This window comes from Lathyrus oleraceus, chromosome 6, assembly GCF_024323335.1.
Source record: "Lathyrus oleraceus cultivar Zhongwan6 chromosome 6, CAAS_Psat_ZW6_1.0, whole genome shotgun sequence".
Taxonomy (NCBI): domain Eukaryota; kingdom Viridiplantae; phylum Streptophyta; class Magnoliopsida; order Fabales; family Fabaceae; genus Lathyrus; species Lathyrus oleraceus.
Window position 1 is genome coordinate 466,536,332 of NC_066584.1, and position 9,086 is coordinate 466,545,417.

The 9,086-nt window shown below is 34.2% G+C and overlaps 1 long non-coding RNA gene and 1 pseudogene across 1 annotated transcript; one reads left to right on the forward strand and one right to left on the reverse strand.

Annotated features, from left to right (window-relative positions):
- The first annotated feature begins 266 nt into the window (after positions 1–266).
- Positions 267–2,717, forward strand: LOC127091531 (probable protein phosphatase 2C 63; annotated as a pseudogene).
- Positions 2,718–6,199: 3,482 nt separating this feature from the next.
- Positions 6,200–7,348, reverse strand: LOC127092740 (uncharacterized). Its single transcript, XR_007792271.1, has 2 exons — positions 6,672–7,348; positions 6,200–6,466 (listed from the first exon to the last, which is right to left on the reverse strand). It is a non-coding gene; the product is annotated as an uncharacterized LOC127092740 (long non-coding RNA).
- Positions 7,349–9,086: the final 1,738 nt, after the last annotated feature.

Consider the following 9,086-nt stretch of genomic DNA (forward strand, 5'->3'; position numbering starts at 1 on the left):
ATAATAAATAAATAAATAAAACGTTTATCGTTTTTTACATCGCTAATTATCTATGACTTGGTGTATCCTGTAATTCTCTTTAAAAATTACATCATATGCTTTGATTATTTTGGCGTAAAGATTTTTGTTTAATTATTTGTGAGATTTATTAATAATTACTATTTTTTCTCGATTGTTATAGTGGTTTTGTACACGTCAGGAGATGTTAATGAGTTGTGAGAGTATTACTAGTATATATAATAATAATTTTGATGATTAATAACGAAGACGCGTTATTAAGAAACAGGAGAAAGAAAGAGGGAACATATCTTTGATTGAGGGGTCCGTCTTCCCCCTCCAAACGCGGCATTCATCACTCTCTTTTCATTTCATTCTCCAAACCCTTCTTTCTCTCTCCGTTTCTGGCATACCTAACCTCAATAATCATCATCACCATCTATAAATTCTCATCCCCAATTTCTCAAACCTTCCATAGATCATGCTGCGTTTGTGCTTCAGCCCTCTCGATTTTTGCTTCCGACGTCGTGCTGCCTCTGATTTTCCTTCTCTGGCACACCGACTTGAAACCTCACGCTTCCGGTGATTTCTCCATAGCCGTCGCTCAGGCTAATTACTCCCTTGAGGATCAGAGTCAAGTCTTTACCTCCCCTTCCGCCACCTACGTCGGTGTTTACGACGGTCATGGTGGACCCGAAGCCTCTAGATTCGTCAATAACCGTCTCTTCCCTTATTTGCACAGTAGGTTTTCATTACTCTGTTTTGTTACGCCATTAATTATAACTTAATTAGAACTAAATAATCATTTAAATAAATTCATTGAGTTGAAATTATGGATAATCATCATTAATATTTATTGATTACTTGAACTTTGTGTGATTGTGATGATGATAATGAACATATTAGTAAGTTTATCAACTATTTTTTGACTCATTAGCACGATTTTGACTCATTAGACTCGTTAGCACAGACACCTCTCTAAAAAGTTGTGTATGGTGTCTGAGTCTGAAACTGGCGCGACACTTATCATCATCACTTTTAATTAATTCTTTTTTATTTTATTTTAAATTATACTGTCATGGCATTGTTATGTTTTGATCCCTGTTTTGTTTTGTTTTGTCTTGTCTGTTGTTGTTTGTTCTGCAGTTAACTTGATTGTGATTTTGATATGTAGAATTTGCATCTGAGCAAGGGGGATTGTCAGTTGATGTGATAAAGAAGGCGTTTAGTGCCACCGAGGAGGATTTCTTGCATTTGGTTAAGTTGTCCTTGCCTCTTAGTCCCCAGATTGCGTCGGTGGGTTCGTGTTGTCTTCTTGGTGCAATTTCTAATAATGTGTTATATGTTGCCAACCTTGGAGACTCTAGAGTTGTTCTTGGGAGGAAGTATGAGAACAAGAGTTGTTCTGTGGAGGCTGTGCGCTTGTCAACGGATCATAACGTAGCCGACGAGGAGGTGAGGAGAGAAGTTGAAGCTCTCCACCCCGATGATTCACATGTTGTGGTTTATAGCCGTGGAGTTTGGAGGATTAAGGGCATCATTCAGGTATACATACATAATATATACCATTGATTTTTTACTAACAAATTTTTGGTCACTTTTAAACTCTGTTGAAGATTTACTCATATAGCAATAACAATACATGTCCGATTGTGATTGTTTCAAGCCTTTTTAATACTGTTATTTATTTGAAATTACAATGTAGAGTAAAACATGTTCATTTATTTTATATGTTTTTTCTTTCAATCCTTCATTACACACTTTTTGTGGTTATCAAGAAGACTTGCTAGCCTCTCTTGATCTTTTGCTTCCCTTATCAGGAAAAGGGGCTGTAAGGGTGGGGGAATGGTCTGATTTACTTTTGCTGTAATAAAATGGGATCAGGATAGCTGAACTTAACAGTTTTCTCGTGTTGCAGGTGTCTAGATCTATTGGTGATGTGTATTTGAAGAGACCAGATTTCTACCGAGACCCCGTTTTCCGGCAATTTGGAAATCCTATTCCTTTGAAGCGTCCAGTAATGACAGCTGAACCATCAATCATCATTAGGGAGCTTGAGTCAGATGATTTATTCTTAATATTTGCATCAGACGGCCTTTGGGAACAATTAAGTGATGAAGCAGCAGTTGATCTTGTTTTCAAATATCCAAGAGCCGTGAGTGTCTTCTGTTATTACTTCTGAGCTGCACCGAGTAACAGAGTTTCAATTTGTTTCCATGGTTTTATATTTGTGTTTTCGATACCTGCAGGGAATCGCCAAGAGACTAGTAAGAGCTGCTCTCCAAGAAGCTGCAAAAAAAAGAGAGATGAGATATGCTGACATAAAGAAAATCGACAAAGGAATTAGAAGACACTTCCATGACGATATCACCGTTATTGTAATCTATCTTAATCAACAAAGAGGCTCTTCTAGTGGTGGATCTAAGCAAACTGCTGTTGGCTATACAACTGCCCCAGTTGATATATTTTCTCTAAATGCCGATGAGGCTGAGAAGAGTATGCTTGGCTCAGTGGCCTAAAGAGTGTAATTCTTCAATACATCATAAATGAAGATGAATAGTATTGGTAAAAGAAAGGAATTCTTGAGTAAAAGATGCAAATTAGAAATTACTGCATAGATAGTGACCGCAAGTTGCTGACATATTCTTGGTGCAGATGCATGCATATGTATAGCTGTGAATTTATTTTTTTGGGTTTAATGATAGTATCAATTTTGTTTATTTAGAAAGAAAAAGTAAAATTTGTATTTATTGGTTACGAGGATCTATTGGTAATGTTCGTGAATGATAAGGTACGAGGTAAGCGTTGGTTACATTTCACCAACTAACAAAAGCTGATAGGTGGGCAAGGTGGGTGTTTATGATAAGCAGAGTGGTGTGTTGATTGCAATTAAACCCCGACATGGAATTGCAGACAGATTCTTAACTGCGTCTTGTACACTGTAACAGACAGAAAAATGTGATAAAGCGGTGGAGCAGTATTTTTAGTTTTCAGAATCAGATCCTTTTACTAATACTTCTTGAGATAAGATTTCACTTTCTAAGTTCTGAAATGAATGTCCGGAATATATTATATATATATATATATATATATATATATATATATATATATATATATATATATATATATATATATATATATATATTATATATATATATATATATATATATATTACTACTCTTCGGTGATGCAAACAGCCATGTTCGCCCTCAAAAAATAGGAGTGGGACGGATATAGTTTAGACCGTTAGTCTAAATTTTTTATCTGTCCCACGAAAATTAGGGTGAGGTGGACACGTGTGTTAAAAAGTGAAACTCAATTTTAAATCAATCTCAACGACCATGATTTAAATATAAGATCAAAAATCATGATTAAGATAGAGCCTTTTACATTGTCACTCAAGTGCTCTCAAATGGGCTTAGGCGTGTCTTCCTCTTAGCCTAGATAATGTTTAAGTTACACGATGAATATTATATCTGCATGTCTCCAATGCAGCATACTCCTGATAACGCCAAAAGGACCCTCACTTTCTAGGGGGCCCTTTTTAACGAATCTTTTTAGGGGTCCCTTTTCAACGAATCTACTTCCTCAATAAAATATATACTTAGACCGACTTACGAGTGGACATCCTCTTTGGAGTATCACATAGAACAACGTACTCCTGATAACGCCAAAAGGAAGCACTCTCACTTTCTAGGGGCCCCTTTTCAACGAATCTACTTCCTCAATAGAATATATACTTAGACCGATGTAAGAGTGGACATCCTCTTTGGAGTATCACATAGAACGTGCCTCCTCTCCATTGTTGATGTGCATTTATCGATCCTCCACATTCTTCGTCAAATTAATCAGGAATAATTTTAACAGTCTCTCATATATAAGTATGAATGTGATTCATATCTGTGTATTATTCTCATTCACACTTGTATGGTTTTACCCTTCTCAAACATTGATTTAAGTGTTGGAGTGCTAACATTGCATTTATCCCATCTTTGACCATCATAGATTTCAACTATCTCATTTTTATTTAAAAGACAAAAATATACTCAACCTAATTCAATTTTAATTTGTACCAATAATTAGAGCTAGTTTATGTTATATGATTTTTTATTTATTTAACGGACAAAAATATACCGCACCTTAATTCAATTTTAATATATATCAATAACTAGAGCTAGTTTATATCATTATGATATTTTTTTATTAAGATACCATTTTGCTTCTTTTTCTTTCCTGTCATTTCCTTTGGATTAATCTATAGTTGTGAATCCAATAATAATTGAAATTACCATCTATACTTTACTAGATTAATTATACAGAGCTTTATGAAAAAATTAACTTTGTTGTCTGAATGTAAGAGAGAGGGTGACTTTGATAGTCCATGTTCCACGTTATAATCTAATTTTAGTCCGGTTAATATGCTCAAAAATACAATGTATAATTGATTTGAGTCCAATTCCACTTCAACCGAATTACTTATTTCAAACTAATTTAATATCAATTATATTTTGGTTTCATGGAATAACTGTGAAGAATGAGTCAATTATCATCTTATTCATGGAAGTCAATGTCTATTTAGATCAATTAATTTTTTTATTAATTTTCCTTTTTTTTCAAACCAAAGAGTGAGTTAGGCATTAACCAAAATGTCGAGCATGTGTCACATCGTATTTGTATGCAATTTTTATTAATTTTCAACATATCTTTCGATGCTAGAGGTCTTTCTCAAATGTCTCCGATCATAAATAAAATTAAAAAAACTTTCAAATGAATAAAAAATAAAAAATAACACTTAGAAGTTGATTGATATTGTACCAAAAAAAATTGATTGACACTAATTATGTTTTTCTTCTTTATAATAAACAATATTTTACTATGTGCGTGTTTTGATTCTTTAACTTAATTTAAAATTGACATAATTAGTCCCTAGGTCCCTTAACTTTAAGCGAAGTTTCACTTTGGTTCTTTAACTAAAAAACGTTACGTAATGGTCCCTTAACTTCTCTTTCGTTAAACTATTTGGTCCCTTCCGTTAGTTTGGATGAAAAAAACGTTAATTATGGTTGGGTGGCATGCCAGGTGTCATACCACAAAATTTGCCCTCTCTTTTTCATTTCTACCTAACCTTTGTTTTAAGATTTCATATGCATATCCATGACATCATAGTACTCTCGTTCACATTAAGAAACTCAAAATCATAGATTCAAGGGCCTTAATTACACAAAACATGGAAGAGAAGTTAAGTCCTCAAGCTAGGGTTCATTGTGATGACCATGTTTGTATTGGAACTCCTCATCTTATAGGTATTCATGGTGGAGCATAGGGGACCCTAATTCATTGGTATTAGATTGCAAGCATTATCTGGTCATCCAGTCCCTTAAACCCAAATTTTCAGTTGTGGTCCTATCATTTCATTTATGGGTGCATTCAAGATTGAGGTTCATCTGATTCATTTGATCATTCCTGGAATTTCACTAGTTTGTTTAACAATTCATCAGAGGTCTGCTTGTTCATGATACACATGCCTTGGTCTAAGGGCATTCATTCAAGGTGTTATAATTTGTTGCTTAGTTAAGTATCATTTGGTTGGTTTTGCTTAATTGAATTTCAAGTCTTGGAACATGACATATTTCATCTGGTTTAAAGGCGTTGTGTTATTTAATCAAGTCCATTTTCAATTCATTTTATCAAGTCATCATTCAATTCAGTCCACAGTCATTTCAGTTCATTTCATTTCATTCAAGGCCAATTCAGATACCCAATTCCACTCATATCATGTTCTTTTCATCACAAGTATTCATGTTCATTGCAAAGATTCCATTTTTGAGTCACTTTTGTTACAATTGATATTTGGTCAACAATTGACTTTTTCGGTCAACTAACCCCCCTTACCCCCTAAGACGTGTTTCTATTCATTTTATCATGTTTCATCATTAAAATGCATGTTCCCGTGTTTTTTCATACCCGATAGGCTAGGTCCATTTCTTGGTCCGTTTCTAGATCGAACCAACAAACAGACCAACTTTTGGACCAAGGAACTAGGTCCGTGACCAAGTCCAAAACCTGGTCAGACCAACAAATGGACCTACATGAGCTTTTCTCTTTTTCAAGCCATTTTCCATTTTTACCATTCAATTTCTACTTCATTATGCCATTAATCAAAATTTCCAAACATATTCCATTTAAACCAAGTTTCACCATATAATTCCATACAAGTACAAAATTCCATTTATTCAATTTTCAAATACATTTACATTTCCATTATATCAATTCCAATCACATACAATTTCTATTATTTCATTACAACCATAAACATTACATTCAAGTTCAAACTACAAAATTTACAACAAGATTGCAACATTGTCCCTAAGCCAAGTCAAACCATAATCCCATAGCATCACCAAGCCATTGTTCCAAACAAGCATATTCCAAGTAGCTCCATGATCAAAGAGTCCAAATTGAATTCAACCTATACATCCACAAGAAAACCAATGTGAACAATCCATAATGAAAATCATTTAACTAACCCTTTTCAATTTTAACTAACTCTTTTCAATTCTAACAACTAACTGTAGCAGAAATTAGTTAGCAGAACCCAATTTCCCTAACTGCAACTAACCCTATGACAAACTTAAGTCATTGCTAATCCTGAGAACGAATGAATTCCAACTAACTTGCACATTCAGAACAGAGGAGAGTGAGTCTCTGTTTAGAATCATTAGCCCTATAAATCACCCTCTTCACTCATCATTCAAGGTCTTCTTGGAATCATGGTTCAACCCTCATCTCCACACCTTTCAACAACCTCTAACCAACTGCTTTGAAACCTTCAACATAAATTTCAACAAACTTCACAACAAAAAAACCTATAACAGAATCTTGAATCGTATTCTCACATGAACTTCTCATAACAGAAGCTTGCAACAAAACTTCTCAAGAAGAAAATCTGAACAGAGCCATTGTACTTCTAACCGAAACAGAATTGGAGGAGAGAATTTCTAACAGAAAAATCTGGCAAAGAGAAACTCACTGCAACTTGGAGAAGGCTTCACCTTCATCAACACTTCATTCACCGGAACCATTTCAAACAAAACTTCAACGATCTTCACTCCTCACCATACATCCTCACCACAAAAATCAACAATACGCAAAAGCTCTTCAATTCACCATCACACGCCACGATTCGGAAACGCATAGCAACAAAATTGAAGAGCTAAATTCAACATCACGATGTAACAGAAGCGAAATCGAAGGCACAAAGAAGAAAGGAGCAGGTTACCCAGAGCCACCGCGCCGGAATCGTCCGGTAAATATCCCTTCCTAATCCATTTGATTATGTTAATTTATTTTAATTTAGTTAATTCTTGGATTAATTCATGCCTCTGATTTTCTTGTTAGGGTTAAAAATTAGATTTTTTTTTAAAATTTTGATTCATTTGATAATTAGGCTATAATTAGGAATATAGTTTAATTGATTAATTAGGTGATTTTACTCATGTGATAGAACTAGGCAAATCATTTTGATTAGATTTGATTTTGATTTTTCAGAATTTGATTCAATTGTTGATTAACCATGCTATGAGTAGTATCACTTGCCATTAGGGTTCTGGGTTCTGGTTGATCTTTTCTTTTTCTTTTTCATTTTGTTCATAATTGGATAACATGGTTAGATATTGATTTTATCACGTTTTGTTATTTAGTTTAATTTCATTCGATTTGACTATTGTATTGTAATTGCCATGTCCATGTATATATTAGATTCAATTGTGATTTAGGTTGTTAATTTGCCTTTGATTAATTTGACCCATAATTCATGTTTAGGTTAAATTTTTTATCATTAGATTTAATGTCCATTTTAATTGTCAATTTAATTGATTCTTTCGTTTGTGATCATCTTATGAAAATTGAAAATGCCATTTCAATTTATATGATGTATGCCTTGTGTATGTTATTTCATATGCCATGATCAGGAGATAGTATTTGATTATGTGTCCATGATTAATCCATTTCCATTTAAAGTGATTAAAGCCATTGAACATGTTAGTTTGTTTAATCAATAAATTGGAATGCAAAAATGAAGTGTGCGTACTTGTACACAATATTCAAGTACTTGGGTTGTTGGTCGTATCTAGCTTGGGGGTCCGATGCTTGACTTCCTCCTCAAAATATCTAACAATAAAACAAGTTCAATATGGTGCTCTTAAGAGAGAAAAAGAGTGGTTAGGATGCCATTGTCCTCTTTACTCCTGAGTATTCTGATTGTTGGTCGTACTTAACCAAGGTTTAGATACTTGTCTCTCTATAAGTACCAATGATTAAACTTTCCAAATCATTTCACAAATCAAACTTCTTTTGGATGAAAAAAAGTGGTTAGGATGCAACAGTCCTCTTAAATCCCAAGTATTCAGATTGTTGATCGTACTTAGCCAAGAGTCTGATACTTGTCTTCGTATTAAAATCAACCCCAACCAATCAAATCATGTTCTGCCTTGGGTCATCTTTCAAACCTTTTCAGAAAGGACGTGTTATTTCGTTCTACCATGAACGAAGCTTAAGCCTCCATGTGTGAGCAAGTAATGTTTAACTACTAGAGTGTGATCCAAGCGCATCCATTTTATCGCAAACAAACAAACACTTAACACTCTCATGCTCGAGCATACAAGCAAGTTGATTATAGAACACAAACGTTAATAATGTTCATAAAAATAACCAAACAAATACACTGTTTATGAGCGGAACTACGACGCTCTAATTTCCTTATTGCACGAATGAGGATACATAGGCCCAAGAGTTCAAAACCTTGGTGAACACACCAATTTAAAACTTATTTTCTCTTCGCATTTTATTCTTTCTCATCTCATTTCCCGATAGCATGTAACATTCAAATAAATAACATCCATACGCATTGATACAAGTTAGTGGTTCCCATCGAGTACAATGGACGTGAGGGGTGTTAATACTTTTCCCTTGCATAACCGACTTCTGAATCTACTCTTGGTAGAGAAGAACATTTTCTTGGGGTTTTATCGCTATTTTTTATTTCCTTTGGAATAAATAAAATTCGATGGCGACTCTGTATTTTTCGTGGC